At 42.2% G+C, this 18,538-nt stretch overlaps 2 pseudogenes; both read left to right on the top strand.

Moving 5' to 3' along the window:
• The window catches only part of LOC125518053, an 18,905-nt pseudogene extending 10,068 nt beyond the window's left edge, over positions 1 to 8,837 (top strand).
• Positions 8,838 to 8,911: 74 nt separating this feature from the next.
• Positions 8,912 to 15,685, top strand: LOC125518054 (annotated as a pseudogene).
• Positions 15,686 to 18,538: the final 2,853 nt, after the last annotated feature.

Below are 18,538 nucleotides of genomic sequence, written 5' to 3' on the forward strand. Positions count from 1 at the left end.
CCCGAGATTCGATCGTCGGTATCCCGATACCTTGTTCAATCTCGTTACCGGCAAGTCTCTTTACTCGTTCCGTAACACATCATCCCGTGATCAACTCCTTAATCACATTGTGCACATTATGATGATGTCCTACCGAGTGGGCCTAGAGATACCTCTCCGTTTACACGGAGTGACAAATCCCAGTCTCGATTCGTGCCAACCCAACAGACACTTTTGGAGATACCCGTAGTGCACATTTATAGTCACCCAGTTACGTTGTGACGTTTGGTACACCCAAAGCACTCCTACGGTATCCGGGAGTTGCACAATCTTATGGTCTAAGGAAATGATACTTGACATTAGAAAAGCTTTAGCATACGAACTACATGATCTTGTGCTAGGCTTAGGATTGGGTCTTGTCCATCACATCATTCTCCTAATGATGTGATCCCGTTATCAACGACATCCAATGTCCATGGTCAGGAAACCGTAACCATCTATTGATCAACGAGCTAGTCAACTAGAGGCTTACTAGGGACATGGTGTTGTCTATGTATCCACACATGTATCTGAGTTTCCTATCAATACAATTATAGCATGGATAATAAACGATTATCATGAACAAGGAAATATAATAATAACTTATTTAGTATTGCCTCTAGGGCATATTTCCAACAGATGCAAAGCAAGGAATCTTTCCACAACCCTCCCTTTGTCATTCAAAAACCTATAGGAAAACACAATAATGTCAGTTGGTTGCATAGAGAATAAATGACAAACAAACAACAAAATAAAAGTGAAACTACTAACCTCAACATCACAACCATTTGCTCTTTCACAGATATATCACGTGATTCATCAATAAACACCGAGAATTGTTTGTCACCAAGCTCTGCCATGATCTTCTTTCTAACTTCATGTGCACAACACATTGCAAGCTCCTTTTGAATGTCACCAGATGTCATTGTGCAATTTCTGCCACCACGGTTAAAAGCATCTCTGACTTGTTCATTCTTAGTTTTTTCCAAATCTATCATCTCTCTAAAGTTTCCCTTGTTTAGAGAAGTAGCTGATTCATCATGTCCACGGAATGCCAAGCCTTGTGCAATGAGATATCTTGAACAACTTACAGAACAAGTTAACGAATCTTATACATTTCTTCTGATTCCTTGCTTGATCTAGCAAAGTTACTTGCCACACTTTGTCTTTGATTATTATAATCATCATAATGCTTGACGCAAGAGTCGTGCTTACTACCATGACCACCAATATGATCTTTGAAGCCTTTAGATGCATGCTTCCAATCTGTAAATCCTTCTTTGGTGAAGACTTCATAACCAAAGTGCTCAGCCCTTCCGGGTTGCTTAAAGAGAAAACAATAAAAACAATAAGCTGCATTCTTCCACTCACTGTATTCTATCCAGTCGTACCTTTTATACCAAGATTTGGAAAATGCTCTTGAGGAACGCGAACTTCCAAATTCAGTATGATGGTATTTATTCAAATCTGGTTGCATTGGACCCTTCAATATATATGCTCTCCTCACTTGGTCTTGAATATCAGGAGGATACTCACAAATTTGTTTCCTCTTTCCCGGATCGCGCTCAATCGCATTTGGATTAAATTCATTGGCAACGTTAGGCGCTGGTGGCTCTACTTCTATTTCAGGCTGCGCATCATTCACATTTTCAGTCCTTTGCTCTACTTCTACTTCAGGTTGCACATCATTCATATTTTCAGTCCTTGCTCTCTTAACCAAAAACCTCCTCATCTCTGAAATTTAGTGAGTAAAAAATCTGAAGTTAGTTTTTACACAAATAAGAATATGGGTTAATCACAAGTTCATAGTACAGTAGTACAGTACAATAACAAAGCTACTTGCATCAACTACATGTATCAGATTATCAAGTATTTCTTGATGTTGCCAAAGTGAAATCGGTGAAATATTTCTTAAAATTACTAGAAGAAAGAGTCTGCAACCTGCATACTAGTTTGTCAGTCTAATGAACTTACAGTTTCTGTAGTTTCCAGCAGCTAACAAATAGATTTTCTCTTTGGACTTTGGTCATAATCGTCCCCAATCAAAAGTTCCTAAATAAGCCCTAAGTACATCAATATCTCAACCCAAATCAGTTATTAAGTATGCGATCTTACCGGAAGTCGAAGGAAAGCAACTGCCCCTAGTCCCAGCCTTCAGGAGAGGAAGGGACAAAGGAAGGGACGACCGTGGCCACTGCCGGCTCGCCGTCGGCCTGCCGCTCGCCCAGCCCTAGATCGCCGCCTCGCCTTCAAGCCCCTGCCGCACTTGGGAGAAACCGAAGAGACGCGAGTACGGGAGAAGCCGAGAACTGTCTGGATTCTGGAGCGATCGATGGTATTCCCTGTTGCCTCGTGGGCTGGAGCGAAGCGATCGATGGTATTCTTTTTTTTCTAGTGGGCTGGAGTGATCGGGACGTTCTAGTAAATAACTGGGCTGGGCTGTGAAGGAGGCCTAATCCAGTTTTGCCTGAGTAAATACACTCCGTATCGAGAAGTATCACGTATTGTGGTACCACCACTGTTGCCGTCGGGGTGCCAGCGAGCCCGGGCAACTGCCCAGGGTCGCTGGGTGCTCGCTCCGCCACTGCATGCGTACCACTTTTTGTTTACTTGCGACGAGGTTGGTTTACTTATGGATCACCCACCACCACTTTCTTCTGTGCAACAGAAGCTAGGCCATAGATAAACAAGCATCATGACAAGGACGTTTTGCCAGTTACGTAGTGGTTATAAGACATTTGGTTTCGCTAAAAAAAGGAAAAAGAAATTCATGACAAGGAACCGTTCGTTATTAAGCAACTAAACGATCATTGTTCTTGGGACTGTGACGCGTCCTCCGACAGATGGGCTGGCTTAAATTAATCCTAGGAAGAGCACACAGTTTTGAATGCCTCCGGTATGTTCGATATCCGTGGGCGCGGATTCTCCCCGGTAGGGTCCTTCTTTATCTCTTTTTCTTTTCAATTAATCCAAGTATAATGGTGAGGTAACGACATAGCAATAAGTATTTCCCTCCGTACAGAATCAATGTTTTATTGAACCAGAATGAGTTTTTTTTCCAGTAAACAGAGTCATTGGTGCTTGCACAAAAAACACAAGACAAACTTGTCTTCAACACATCGAAAGCGTTGTCTAGCTTCTTTTCTTGCAAGTTACAACATTAGATTGCACGGTATGGTAAGAATTGATAGGTACATTAAAAAATGGTCAACACAGAAATACTACTTTTGTAAAGTTTTCAGTATAAGAAGATAGACCCTCAGAGCCATAGGTTCACTACTGGTATCTCTTCAACCATAAAAGTGTAGTGTGATGAACACATTACGACTGGACATTGATTAAATTGCAATATTTATATTTATGACTATGATCATCGATGGTATAATCTCATATAGACATTACGTTCGTGATATGTAGACCGTTATCCAACTGCATATACAACTAATACTCCAACCTAAGATCGCTATCCAACATGTATCTTCAAGTATTAAGTTCATAACCAAGTGTTTCTGGCGGCTAGGGAGCCGGCGATACCTACCTGAGGGTGCGGTATCTATTTTGTTCTAGCGAGCCTGCGTGCTTATATTCATGGGCTTCGGCCTTGTAATCTTCTCGTAGTCCGGCGTTTGCACCCTTACTAGACTATCGTTTCTCGCTTCGCCGTAGCGTTTATGTTGTTGGTGTTAAGTATGTCCGTATGACACTCTGCCTGTTCGCTATGGGCTTTATTAATTTAAAGCCGGACGCTCCTGGCGTCTTCGTTCTAAAAAAAAGTAAAAATCATTGTATAGATAATTGAATGCCTATATAAGATATTCATAATAACATAATAACGAAACTTAATTATTAGCAGAGAAAAAGATGAACTTAATTACTCCCTCCCTCCGATGAAAAGTGTACATATAGAAATTTTAGGACAAATTATGACGTCGAGTAAAAAATGCATTTGAAAGGTGCAAACTACCATCTCTCTAATCTTTAATTACTCAACCCCCAATAAGATAAGCGCATGTAGAAATGAAGAAGACCATGTGTAGAATGTTATTGGTCTTGGTTACCGTGTGATGAGAGAGAAACATTTTTTTCTACTTTAAAGTGCTTTGAAAAGATAAAAGTAGACTCTTTTGTGGATAAATTTTAAAGTCAAATGTACACTCTTCATCGGACGAAAGGAGCATGCAGCGAAGAGATGGAGTTCGATATATACGCCTCGCTATGAACGGAGAGATGGAGTTTCAAGATTACGTGAAGCCATAGCATTGGGCCAAACGACAACCAGCTTGGAAATGAAAACCCGGCCGGCTTTGTATGGATCCGCGCGGAGGAAACAATGGAGGCGCGCCTTCCGCGTTGGAATGCTAGCCTCGTAGTGGACGCCCTAGCATGTTTCTAACATGCTGGACGTACATACCTAGGCTAGGCTGGCTAGCAACCCTCCAATGGCGACATGACAGCTGCCTCTCCAGTCATGACCTAATTTCTCTCAACGCTGGTTCGCCTCCACACCGGCGCGACATGGTTCCCCTGCTGATACCGCTGTTGGGCAGCGTGGCGGCCAAGGCTGGCGATGCGATGGTGCGCGAGCTGCTGAGGGCGTGGGGGCTGGACAAGGCCCGCCGGAAGCTGGAGCGCCACCTTGCTGCCGTCCAGTGCATCCTGCTCGATGCTGAAGACAAGAGCCGCACCAACCCTGCCATCCGCCAGTGGATCAAGGACCTCAAGACCGCGGCTTACCAAGCCGATGACGTCCTTGATGCCTTCCGCTACGAGGTGCTGCGCCGCCGTGCTGCCCAGATCCGCAGCCACTCAACCGCACGCAAGGTTTGTCCTACCTTCTTCCGGACCGACTGGCTTTGGAAATGGAAGCCCTTCAATTTTAGTTGAGGATCTGTTTGGAAGTTTAAATTGAATTGGCGTGACGCTATTGTATTTTAAATAGAGTTTGAGGTTGAAATGGGATCAAGGTTTTGGGTAGCGAATCCCAAAAATTTAGGCGGATGGGAGGGGGCACGGTTACACGAAAACACCGAGCGACTACCTTTCAAAATTTTCCAACGAAATTCAACTTCAAATTTATCTGGGCGAGGTACAAATATGAATTGTGCTCATATTAGTTAGAAAATCGCTTGTGTCGCATTGGTTTTAGTTCTTTGCGCCTGTCATGGGGAATCGAACACAAGACCTTTGTGTTGCATGCTTAGGAGGGGCACGCCTGCCACCATCGTTGCTTGGATGTTATGTAAAAGTTTCCAGGTTAGTTAACTATGCATGCAAATTCAAAATTTCAAAAACAAAAGATTCTTTTGGGTCAGCTTGTATGTTTCTCGTATGGTAGAGGGAAACACGGTAACCCCGCTGTACTGAATACACTGAGCGGTAACAAAAACCCTTAATAGGACTACTTGACAATTCTATTTCTGTTGTTTGGTTCTATTTTCAGCTTAGGGTTTTAATTTGGAAACATAAGCCTTTTTATTTCAATTTATATCTTTCCGTTTCAGGTGTTGAGTTATTTCAGTGTCAATAGTCCGATTGTTTTCCGTCTTTCAATGAGTGGGAAGATGAAGGATGCCCTTAAAATCATAGATGAACTGGTCGCGGAGATGAACACTTTCCACTTCCTACAAAATACCGAGGCACCAACCGTTATTCATCCGCGAACAAACTCTCATGTTGATAACTCAGAGATTGTTGGCAAAGAAGATGAGAAGGAACTAGTGGTGAAGATATTGCTCGAGCACTCTAACATCAATAACAATAATGATGATAATACTATTATGGTGCTCCCCATAGTAGGTATGGGGGGGATTGGTAAAACCACACTTGCTCAACTTGTGCACAATGACCAACGAGTTATGCATCATTTTGAGTTGGTCATATGGGTTTGTGTCTCTAACAAATTTGTTATCGATGAAATAATCCGATCTATAATACAAGTAGCCACGATGAACAAGTGTGACTTGACCGAAATGGAGGCACTGCAGAAGAAACTTCATGAAGTGTTGGGCAAGAAAATGTACCTCCTAGTGCTTGATGATGTTTGGAATGAAGATGGACAAAAGTGGAAAGACATGCTATCATTGTTGTGCTCAGATGCTGGCCCCGGTAGTGCTATAATTGTGACATGCCGTAGCGAGCAAGTTGCTTCTATTATGGGCACACTTCCTACACATCATATATCACTTTTAAAAGAGGATCAATCATGGGAGCTTTTTCATACGAATGCATTTGGAAGGACAGTGGAAAAGACAGAAGAAATTATTTCAGTGGCTAAGAGTATTGTACACAAGTGTAAGGGGTTGCCTCTTGCTATCAAGACCATCGCAACGTTACTTCATTTGAAGGATCACAGTCAGTGGTTTTCTGTTCTGGATAGTGATGTCTGGAAAAATGATATTCTCACAACTAGGATTGTACCTGCGCTACAACTGAGCTATGATCACTTGAAATCAGAAGAAAAAATATGCTTTTCCTTTTGTGCTATTTTCCCCAAGGGTAGCATCATGGATAAAGACATGTTAATCCACCTATGGATGGCAAATGATTTTGTTCCATCAGAAACAAGAGGCCAACAAATTTTTGATCTACTAGTTTGGAGATGTTTCATTCAAGATGGTGATATTCAAAATAATCTGCTCTCCGGATTTCGAGATGAATATAATGAGTTCATCTACATGCCAACCACTTACAAGATGCATGATCTCATGCATGATCTTGCTGACTCCGTAAGTGGAAATGATTGCTCTATTCTGCAAGAATCTTCATGGCAACAAATTCCGCAAGAGTCCACATATGTCAATTCATTACAACACGAAGTTCGACATCTGTCACTTGATTATGTGCATGATCATACTATTGCGACCATGCAGAAAATTCTTGCTCCCCGGCCCCGCACAATATTAGTTCGAAGGGGGGCTATGGGCAAGTCAAAATTCATATCCTTACGAGCATTGAAAACATGCTATATCAGGCCATATTTGACGAATTTGAAGCATCTTCGCTACCTAGATTGTTCTGACTCTTATGTATCTGCGCTGCCTGAAGCCATTACCATGTTGTACAGCTTGCAAACATTGAAGCTCAATAGTTGTGAATACCTAAAGAAATTGCCAGAAGGCATGAGATCTATGAGAAGTCTTCGGCACATCTTCCTCCTTGGATGTCATCGTTTGGAGCGTATGCCACAAGGTATTGGTCAGTTGACTTCTCTACAAACATTGACGAATTATGTCATTGATAGTGATGCGGGTCGTGGCATTGATCAATTGTAAGATTTGAATCTTTGTGGTGCTCTTTCTTTGACTGAGCTAAGAAAAGTGCATAGTGCAAATAATGCTAAAGAAGGCAATATGTTCGCCAAGCATAATTTGAAATGTTTATCACTCAATTGGAAATGTGAACCTTCTTATAGGACACAAATTGGATGTAATGTAGATACTAATGCAGAAGGAATATTAGAGGCCCTTCGTCCTCACAATAGACTTGAAGTTTTACAATTGTCTAATTACACCGGTGATAAATTTTCATCATGGATGCACAAGTCTAAACTGTTAGAACATCTCAGTGAACTTCGTCTGAAAAGCTGCAAATATTGCAAGGATCTCCCACCAATATGGCATCTGCCCTCCCTCAGGTACTTGAGTTTGGATGGTTTGCATAGCTTGAGAAGTATATGTGTTGGGAATGATGGCATAGACAATGGCAAATCCTGTGCTTCTCCACCACCCTTATTTCCTAAGCTGGAAACTATGAAATTTAATGACATGCGTAACCTAGAGAGATGGCACCTGGAGGTGGCTGGACAAGCAGTGAATGTATCATTTCCTCGGCTCAAGAAGCTAGATATTTTCAGATGCCCAATGCTAAGAAGAATTCCCATGATGCTCCCTTTGCTTGAAGATATACAGTTGGTGTTCTCAAACATTCCTCTTTACCATCTGATGCATCTACCTATGCAATCTAACCTTCACTGCACAGGCGAAATATGGCTGACGCCTGAATGTATGTTGGGACCTACTAGACTTCATTTTTCGAGCCTTGGTGACTCTGACGTGCGACTTCGACTCGATGGTCGGAATGAAGATGTAAATTTATTTGAAGAGATGCTGAACAGAATAGGTTGCAGATTCTTTAAGAAGTTGGATATTGTAGGTTGGGGCAGTCTTTTCTCCTCTGTACTTTCCCAAATACAATGGAATATATGGAACAATTTCCGTTTCGTTGAATGTATATGGATTTCAGACAACTATAGCATAGTAAAATGGCCAGCGGCAGAACTGAGACACTTGAAGCGTATCCGAAGTCTAAAAATGTCTTACTGTTCCAACTTTACTGGTTCACTTCCATCAAGAATATGTGATGATGAAAATGCTTTGCCTCCTCGACTCCAGTATCTTGGAATTGAAAACTGTGTGAATTTAGTGGAGGTACCCATGTTGCCCGCAAATCTTGAATATTTGCACATCGCATGTTGTGCCAAGCTGGTGTCCATGCCAAAAAATCTTGGGAATGCAAAAAGATTGACAACATTAAGTGTGATACAGTGCAATGCCCTAATGATGTTTCCAGATGGAAAGTATGGAGTCACTATGCTCAAGAAGCTGGAAATGGTGCGGTGCCCATGGGTAGAGTCGCTACCGGAGGGACTCCTGCAGCAGCTCCCAGCCCTTGAGGAACTAACTATCAGGGACTGCCACAACCTGGAGGAGGCCTTCTCGATAGGAGGTGCTTACTGGAATTTGATTGAAGCAATTCCACGTAGATCAGTTGGCAGATCAGTGCAATTCGAGACAGATAGATTGGCTGATACCATGCACTGAATGCTTAGACTGTCTTCATTGGGATGCATGTGCATGTGCCTCCTGTCCTGTGTGTGCCTGTGCCTCGTGGAGCTATGTGTGCCAATGAGGTATATAGACACCCTCTTCTCTTTACCTGGTTATTATGTCACCTTCCAAAATTTATAACTCAACCTCAGTTATTAATCATGTATATATAGTTCCATCTATCCAAATAATCTATTTGGTCTCGTTGTAGATGTCAAAACCTGTACCTATGTAAAGAGTGCTTGTGTTTTTGTCTCCAGGTATCTGCTATGACGTCCAAATGATTCACATTAGTTGTACATGCACTGCAACAGTAACGGGGAAAGTTGTTTCCTTTACAAATCAAGTTCAGTGAAGTTTATACTTGCTAGTACGTGACCCTTGCCTGCTAAGTACATATTGGACCATGCTGGTCTACGACACAACTGTTAGGCACTGCCATTTACATAGTTCATTATCAAATTATGGTCATGGCTTTATGGATCACCCAGTCTTCAAGTAATTCCTGTTATACTGTATGACAGAACTCAGTGACTGGAATTTGCTTTGGTTCCCATTCAAGTCTGTTGTACGACCTCGTAGAACGGAGGAGGAGATTTTATAAATACAACATCTACGTGATTACATGATCTCCTCTGCTGCTTACAAAAAAAATCTTTTATATTCATTCATTCCCTCAGATCATCTATCTTATCTTCGACAGTAACATGACTGGTGAGGACCATACACAGAGCTGGAAGTAGTGACCAGGGCCTGATTGTAGCAAAACAGGGTCATCTTTAGGTGAAGATGGTGTGATGTATGTGGTATACATTGCATATCATACATTGTATGTATAACAGCTACAGAATATTTGTATCAAAAAGGCCGTAAGGATGTCCAATTATCGTTGTTATTTAAGATCAACTCGTGACAGGTTGCTTGTTTCCAGGCAGAGCTTATTCAGTTGTGTGGTGCTCCTTGTTGTCGTTGCCCTTTGTTAGCTGACAGCATTAAGATTGTGGCGAGAAGGAACGACATGTTCAGAAATAATTCAGTGACTATTTAGTGATATTACTCAGTCTAAGAAAGACGGTCATTTTGGAATGAACTTCGTTACTGCATATTACTCAGTCTTGAAGCAACCGCTATTGCTGTCTGAAATAATTCAGTGACTAGTTTGTGATAGTAGTTTGAAATCTGTCATTATCAATATAGACTGAAATTTGTCAGTGCATGTTTACTCAGTCTTTGAGAAGGCACGATTACTTGCATGAAAATGAATATTCAGTGCCTCAAATTTTCTTTAGCTCACCAAATAGCTGGGCATGTTGGAGTTCCCAGTCAAACCTGAACATTTCAGTACTGTAAAGCAGATCTTATTATGTGAACACAACATAATCTGCTTGATTAGATCAGCACTACACGATATATACTAAGTATGTGCTGAAATTGGTAGTTGTCTACTGCTTCCACTACTAACCACTAGTACCGTCAAACCTGAACATTTCAGTACTGTAAAACCAATGTGTTCTCCAGGGTGAGTGTGTACCCAAGTACTGGGATGGCTACAGTAGGGATGTAACCTAGGACATGGAGTATGTGATCGCGAGCTCCAGTGATCCCGGATGAACTGTTAAATCCGAAAAAAATAGTAAAAAATTCAAAAAATTCTGAATTTTTTGGAAAGAAACATTGGTGTTTTTTCTACATGCATGCAAATTTTCATGATGAAATTACATTTCTAGAGGTGTGGGTAAAAACAAATTGATGTTCCAACTAACCTCATTATTTTTGGCTGTACACTGCTAGGGAAAACCTTATACACAGAATCTTAACAGCAGCGCGGGTCAGGAAGAAGTGCTACTGCTAATTAGCAGTAGCGCGGGCCCCAGACATGCGCTACTGCTACAAACTTAGCAGTAGCGCGGCCCGGTCGAACCACGCTGCTACTAAAATTGACGTACCGTTCCCGCCACCCTAGGTTTAGCAGTAGCGCGCCCGCGCTAACCGCGCTACTGCTAAAGTAATAGCAGTAGCGCGGGTCAAAGCGCGCTACTGATAAGCGTTAGCTGTAGCGTCGTATCAGTAGCGCGGCCACCCGCGCTACTGCTAGGCTTTTCGCTGGTAGTGGTAGACTCCTACCTGCATCTACTACTATTACTGCACCCATCGACCGCTATCCGGCATGCATCTATCCTATTAAGTATGAAACAGAGTAATGCCTTAAACAAGATGACATGATGTAGACAAAGTAACTCAACTAATATAAATAAACCCCGTCGTTTTATCTTTAATGGCAACAATACAAATACGTGTCTTGCCCCTTTCTGTCACTGGGATATCACTGGGATAGAGCACCGTAATATTGAACCCATCACAAAGCATCTCTTCCACCGAAGATAAATCAATCTAGTTGGCCAAACCAAACGGATAGATCGGAGAGAAATACAAAGCTATAACAATCATGCATAAATAAGTTCAGAAAATACTCAAATATTTCTCATGAATATTCAGATCATAAATCCACAATTCATTGGATCCCAACAAACACACCGTAAAAGAATATTACATTAGATAGAACTCCAAGAAGATCGAGAAGAACATGGTATTGAAGATCAAAGAAAGAAAAGAAGCCATCTAGCTAGTAGCTTTGGACTCGTAGGTCTGTGCTAAACTACTCACGCATAATCGGAAGGCAGCAAGAAAGAAGCCCTCCGTGATCGATTTCCCAAGCGGCAGAGTACCGGAAAAGGCCTCCAGATGGGATTGTGGAAGAACGGAAGCTTGCGGCGGCAAAAAAAGTGTTTCGCGTGGGTCTTTGGTGTATTAAGAATATTTGATTATTTATAGAGGCGGAATTAGGTCAAGAGGTGCCACGAGGGGCCCACAAGCCTGGGGCTCCACCAAGGGTTCGCCTAGCGAGCTTGTCGCTCCCTCGTAGCCCTTGTGGTCTTCTCCCCAACCTTCTTGGGTCCCTTCTGGTCCAGAAAAAATTAATCCAAATATTTTTCTCCGTTTGTACTTCGTTTGATATTAATTTTCTGAAAAGCCAAAAACAAGCAAAAAAACAACAACTCGCACTGGGCACTAGGGTAATAGACTAGTCCCATAAAATGATATAAAACTGCATATAAAACATGCAAGATTGATACTATAATAGCATGAAACAATCAGAAAGTATATATATGTTGGAGACGTATCACTGGCTCAGTGGAAAAAAGAAAGGAATTTGTTGCCTTGTTTTTTCCTCTCTTCTTGCCTGTATGCTCATTTGCTCGAGCAGCTGCAGGAGCTATTGCCCACAGGCAACTCCGGGCACCCAGACTAGCTAGGGGTTGCACACCTAAGAGGCCCAGGCACTGGGGGTCAAGAACCCCGGGCATCCGGAGTGCACAGGGGTAGGTGATGACCCACAAGTATAGGGGATCAATCGTAGTCATTTTGATATATAAGTAAGAGTTTCGAACCCAACGAGGAGCAAAAGGAATTGATAAGCGGTTTTAGCAAGGTATTCTCTGCAAGTGCTGTAAAGTAGTAGTAACAAACAGTTTGATAGCAAGACAATTGACAGCAAGTAACAAGTAACCAAAGTAACAAGGTGCAACAAAGAGGCCCAATCCTTTTATTGCAAAGGACAAGCCAGTAATATTTCTTATAATAAGCAAAGCGTCCTATAATTGTGATAAGCCACATCGATCAAGTTGCTTCTATAATGGGCACACTTCCTTCACATCGGATATATGTTCTAAATGAGGATCAGTCATGCGAGCTTTTTCATATAAACGCATTTGGAAGGGAAGTGAGAAAGCAAGAGGAATTGATTTCACTGGCTAAGAGTATTGTCCACTAGTGTAAGGGATTGCCTCTTGCTATCAAGACCATGGCAACTTTAATTTGTTCAAAGCATCACAATCAGTGGTTTTCTGTTCTGCATAGTGATGTCTGGAAGAATGGCATCCTGACAACCACTGGGACTGTACCTGCACTACAGCTAAGCTATGATCACTTGTCATCGGAAGCAAAAATATGCTTTTCCTTTTGTGCTATTTTCCCCAAGGATAGCCCAATGGATAAAGACTTGTTAATCCAGCTATGGATGGAAAATGACTTTATTGCATCAGAAACAAGAGGCCAACAAATTTTTGATTTACTAGTTTGTAGATGTTTCCTCCAAGACGTGGAGATTCAAAAGGATCTACTCTCTGCGTATGAAGATGAGAAAATCCACCGACCAACTACTTGCAAGATGCATGATCTTGCTGACTCCATAAGCGGAAATGATTGCTCCATTCTGCAAGAATCTTCATCACATCAGGAGATTCTGCAAGGATCCACAGCTGCTAGACCATTACAGCATGAGGCTCAACATTTGTCACTTCATTATGTCAGTAATCAAGCTATTGCAACCATGGAGGAAATTCTAGCTACCCGGGCCCGCACGATATTAGTCCAAAGTGAGTGGCTTCCTTGTGATGAAGACAAGTTTCTGAGTATGACTAAGTCAAAATTAATGTCCTTGCGAGCACTGAAGACATTCTCAACGGAGGGACATATGAAAAACTTGAAGCATCTTCGCTATCTAGATTTTTCTCACTCTAGTATACATGCACTGCCTGAAGCCATTACCATACTGTATGGCTTGCAAACATTGAAGCTCATTAGTTGTAGACACCTGAAGAAATTACCAGAAGGCGGCATGAAATATATGAGAAGTCTTCGACACATCTTCCTTGTTGGGTGTACAAGATTGGAGCGCATGCCAGAGGGTACTGGCCAACTGAATTCTCTATAGACATTGACAAGTTATGTCACTGATAGTGATGCAGGTCGTGGAATTGATCAACTGAAAGATCTGAATCTAGGTGGTGCTCTTTCTTTGTTTGAGCTGAGAAAAGTGCATGCTGCAGAAAATGCTAAAGAAGGCAACCTGTCTACCAAGCATAATTTGAAACGATTGTCACTCAATTGGGAACGTGAACCTTACAGTACTCGTATTCAATATGCAGATGCTAAAGCAGAAGCAATATTAGAGGCCCTTCTTCCCCACAAAAGGCTTGAAATTCTAGTGTTACGTAATTACACTGGTGCTAAATTGTCATCATGGATGCACAACTCTACAGTGTTAGAGCATCTCAGTGAACTTACTCTGAGTGACTGCATGAATTGCAAGGATCTTCCACCATTATGGCGGCTGCCCTCCCTCGTGTACTTGCGTTTGAATGGCTTGCATAGGTTGACAAGTATATGTGTTGGCACTGAAGATACTGACATCAGGGAATCCAATACTTCTAGACCACCCTTCTTTCCTAAATTGGAACATATGATAATTGCCGTCATGGATGGACTAGAGCGATGGCACCAGGAGGTGCCAGGACAAGTGGCAGATGTATCGTTCCCTCTGCTCAAGAAGCTATATATTTCTGTATGCCCAATAGCAAGCATGCCCAAGATGCTCCCTTTACTAGAAGAACTAGTGGTGAAGGGCCGAAGTTGCATTCCCCTTCACCATATGTTTAATCTCTCAGTGCAATCTAATCTTCAGTGCAAAGGTATAATTCAAATGAAACTGTTTACAAGGACCACTACTACGTCGTCAAGAGTCGACCATGACACATTCCCTAGCGGAGCGGAGACAAGAAAACGAGTGAAACGCACGAGGTAGGTACGTACTATGGGAGGAATTGACCAGCACCTACACTGCTGCACAGATGGTCAATTTCCTTGACACGTTTCAGCGATGTCCTCCCGTTCTCCCTACTTTACTATCTTCTCATTCCACTTTGCTTCCTTTGTTTTTCGTTTATGTAGCTATCATAGCTTCTAGTTAGTGACAACTACATGCACATTGGTTTTATATCATAACATTGTGGAAGAACGGATGTGAATATGAAATGAAGGAAAATTGCTTTCCAACAATGCTGCTGAAAGATCAGCCAATCAGAATATTCCCCATCTAGTCTGAACCTCAGACTTGACAGCAAGCTTGTCTTTTCGCAACTGACGTGGAGTAGAACACACAGGCAATGCGTGCGTGCGTGCTGAAATGAAAGCCAGCCCATATCGAATCTATCTGGCTGATACTCCTCTATGTTTTCTAAAGATTTTTACTACTTGCGTTCATACTAAAATTGAAATGTCCCATATCCTCACACGCAGACGTTTCAGACATCGAGAACTGACAGCAAAGTTATCCAGTTCATAATTCAGTAGCAGATATCACAGGCAATGGGTGGTTGATGTCTGAACTGGATAACTTTGCTGTCAGTTCTCGATGTCGAAACGTCTGGGTGGTTGATGGCACAAAAGGTATAGCCAATACCATTCTGGTGTGCCACATCGCCACAAACATTCTTGAACTCAGGTCAGCAGGCTCATGTCAACCTCCCTCTGACCATAAGACCGCTGCCATCCACCTGTCCCGGTACTGCGCCTACCTGGTGGCCAACTCTCCTGAGCTGCTTCCAGAGGATGACGAGTGGTGCAAGAGCTTGTACAAGACCGTCAAGAAGAAGGCCGAGCACATCCTTGCCGGAGTGTCAACAGCTGAAGTGGAGTATCAGCAGTTGGTGGAGCTGATGAGCGCTTCACAGAATCATGAGGTGCTCAAGGATGGTGCCAAGCTCGGACAACAGTTGGCGGAGCTAAACCAAGGAGAGACCAGCACGGCATGGGAGCTCCTCGCTGGCTTTTGGTCGGAGATGATGTTGTACATCGCCCCATCGGACAACATTGACGGTCACTCGGAGGCCATCGCCCGCGGCGGCGAGCTCATAACGCTCATATGGGCATTGCTCGCACACCTGGGGATTTTCAGTAGAGCCGCCGGTGACCCGGCCAGCACCACCGGTGAAAGTGTGTAGGTGTGTGTTAGATTTTTTGTGATCCATTTTTGGTGAAGGACCTTCATTTCTCGAGGCTTGGTGACTCTAGAGTGAAATTGAGGCTTAAAGGCTTCGCGGAAAATGTAGAGCTCTTTGACGAGGAGCTGAAAAAAAATACCTTGCAGATTTATTAAGGATGTGGATATAGTAGACTGCAATTGCCTTTTCTCATCTGAACCATCCCAAATACAACGGAATATATGGAACCATTTTGGTTTTGTTGAAACAATGGAGATTAGAGGCAACAATAGTATAGTACAATGGCCAGCGATAGAGTTCCGAAGGTTGAGTTGTCTTCGAGTTTTAAATGTGCTTGGTCGTTCCAACTTAACTGGTTTACTTCCATCAACAATATCTGCTGATGAAAATGCCATGCCTCCTCGACTCCAGGATCTTCAAATCAAAGAATGTGAAAATTTGGTGGAGGTACCAAAGTTGCCTGCATCTCTTGAAACATTGTTGATCTGGTATTGTCGCAAGCTGGTGTCCATGCCAACAATTCTTGGGAACAACAAAAAATTGCTAGAACTCTGGCTGCATGAATGCGATGCCCTGACAACATTTTCAGATGGAATGTATGGAGTCACTGCGCTCAAGTATCTAGTAATGGAGGGGTGTCCAGGGATAGAGACATTGCCGGAGGGACTCGTACAGTAGCTCCCAGCCCTTGAGATACTGCGTATCGTATGTTGTCCCAACTTGGAGGTGGCTTTCTCAAAAGGAGGCGCATACTGGAATTTGGTTGAAGCAATTCCACAGAGAACAGTTGGCTAGGCCATGCGCTGAATACTTCGGTTGCATGCGCTTGTGTATGCCGAGCAGACCTCATGTGGTTATGCCTTCAATGAGGTATATATAGCCTCTTATGCTTACCATGTTCTCTAGTTCTCTTTACCAAGATCCAGAACTCCTCATAGCAATTTGTAACTCAACTTCAGTTTATTAATCATATATAGGTACATCGATCTGTGTAATCTATTTGGTGTCTTTATAGATGTCAAAATCTAAAGCAGCTGCATAGTTTTAGAGCATGTTTGTTTCAAAAAGGCAGTAAAGTTGTTGTACCAGATGAACTCTTGCCAAGCTGCTTGTTTTCAGGCAGAGCTAATTCAGTTAAACAGATGCTCCTTGTTGCTGCTCTTTTTAGGTAACAGTATTAAGATTGTGACGAGAAAGAATCACAAATTCAAAATGTAATGCTGCTTATCCAGTTAAGCAGATGAAGTATTTATGGACTGAATGAGTGTTACTGTATGAAAGAATTCAGTGACAGAGTCGTTCATTATGGCAGGTAGGGATGCACACATAGATGTCTTGCAGAGTCGTTCATTATTCTTCTTTGAAGCTAGGCTAGGAACCCGCGCCCTATCGGAAATGAAGAGGAAACTGCTACGAGTTTGACCGGGGATGAAACAGAGCATGCAGCAAAAGCAGAGGACTTGCACTGTTTTTTTTTCTATTTCATTTTTTCAATATTTGCAAATTCATTGCATCACAGGGTAAGATAGTGTATGAGCATGGCACAGCTGGTTTTTACTGGTGTATTCCACACTGATGTTGAAGCTTCAGTGAATGGTCCAAAGCACAGCTGAAACAGTGTGGTTAACGAGGCTTAGTTAAGGTCCTGTCAAGGACCACACTGTTTCCTGATGTTGAACCTCTGAGGGACTAAAGCACAGCACGGCTGAGTTAAGTTTAGTTAATGGACGGCCCAAATGGTCCGATCGAGGGAGGATAAGTGAAGACCGACGGCTGAGAGGAGGGACTAAAGCACAGTCATGCAAAAAATAATAATGTTTGTGGCATTTCAAATTGTCACTTGTTTAAAAAATATATACTCCCTCCGATCCAAATTAATTCAGGAGGGAGTACTGAGTTTAAAAAAATGTTCGTGTAGTTCAAAAAAATGTTATGTATATTACAAAAATACTACTAGACTAACAAGCACCCGAGGAATCCAAAGAAACCAATATCCAAGCCCGTCAAGACCACGAGTGGTGGACAAAGGAGAGTCATGTCCGGATTTCCTATTGGACGCATTCTGCATCGAAATGTCCTCCTGACGCACAAGCAGCGATTGAGGCGGGCCGGCCCTTATAGGAGCCATACGTGCGTTCCACTGATCCTGGTTTTAGGAACGTTCTCGAAGGTTTCAGCTGGTTTATTCTGGTTTTCAGAACGTTCTAGAAGGTTCTCCGAACCGGTTTTTTTCAGTTTTCTTTATTGTTTTTATTTTTTTCTTTTACTTTTATCTCCTTTTTCGTTTTTCTTGTTTTCATTTCCTTCCATTTTTCGTATTTTTTCTTTTTTCTGTTTCTCCTTCTCTTTTCTTTTCCCTATTACTCTTTTCAACAAATGGATCAGAAAATTAAATTGTCCGCATTTTTAAGATTTTTTTCATTTATTCTTAAATGTTCCAGTTTTGAAATGTTGTTTAGAATATCCATAAAATTTGATAACTTCAAATATTTGTTCGCTTCTTTTACAAATTTCTGAGATTCCAATACGGGCAACATATGGAGCAAAATGAGTGAATCTGCACTCTAAAATAGGTCTATATACATCCTTATGTAGCTCGTATGGAAATCTCTAAAAGGTCTTATATTTAGAATGGAGGGAGTGGAAAAGAAGATGGGACTCTTGTAAGTAATATGAAGTTCAACAAATCGTAGCAGTTGCTTGTTGTCCAATGCATGCATAGGCCCAGGAAAAACTGAGGGAGGAGCTGCTCTGTTTTGAGCAACAAATGCATGCAGTTTTTTCCGGTACATATTCTATATATGCATACTGTTGGTGTCATTTTTGACCGGTTTTGCTCTGTTTTAATCCTGA

Source organism: Triticum urartu, chromosome 7 (genome assembly GCF_003073215.2).
Source record: "Triticum urartu cultivar G1812 chromosome 7, Tu2.1, whole genome shotgun sequence".
Lineage (NCBI taxonomy): Eukaryota > Viridiplantae > Streptophyta > Magnoliopsida > Poales > Poaceae > Triticum > Triticum urartu.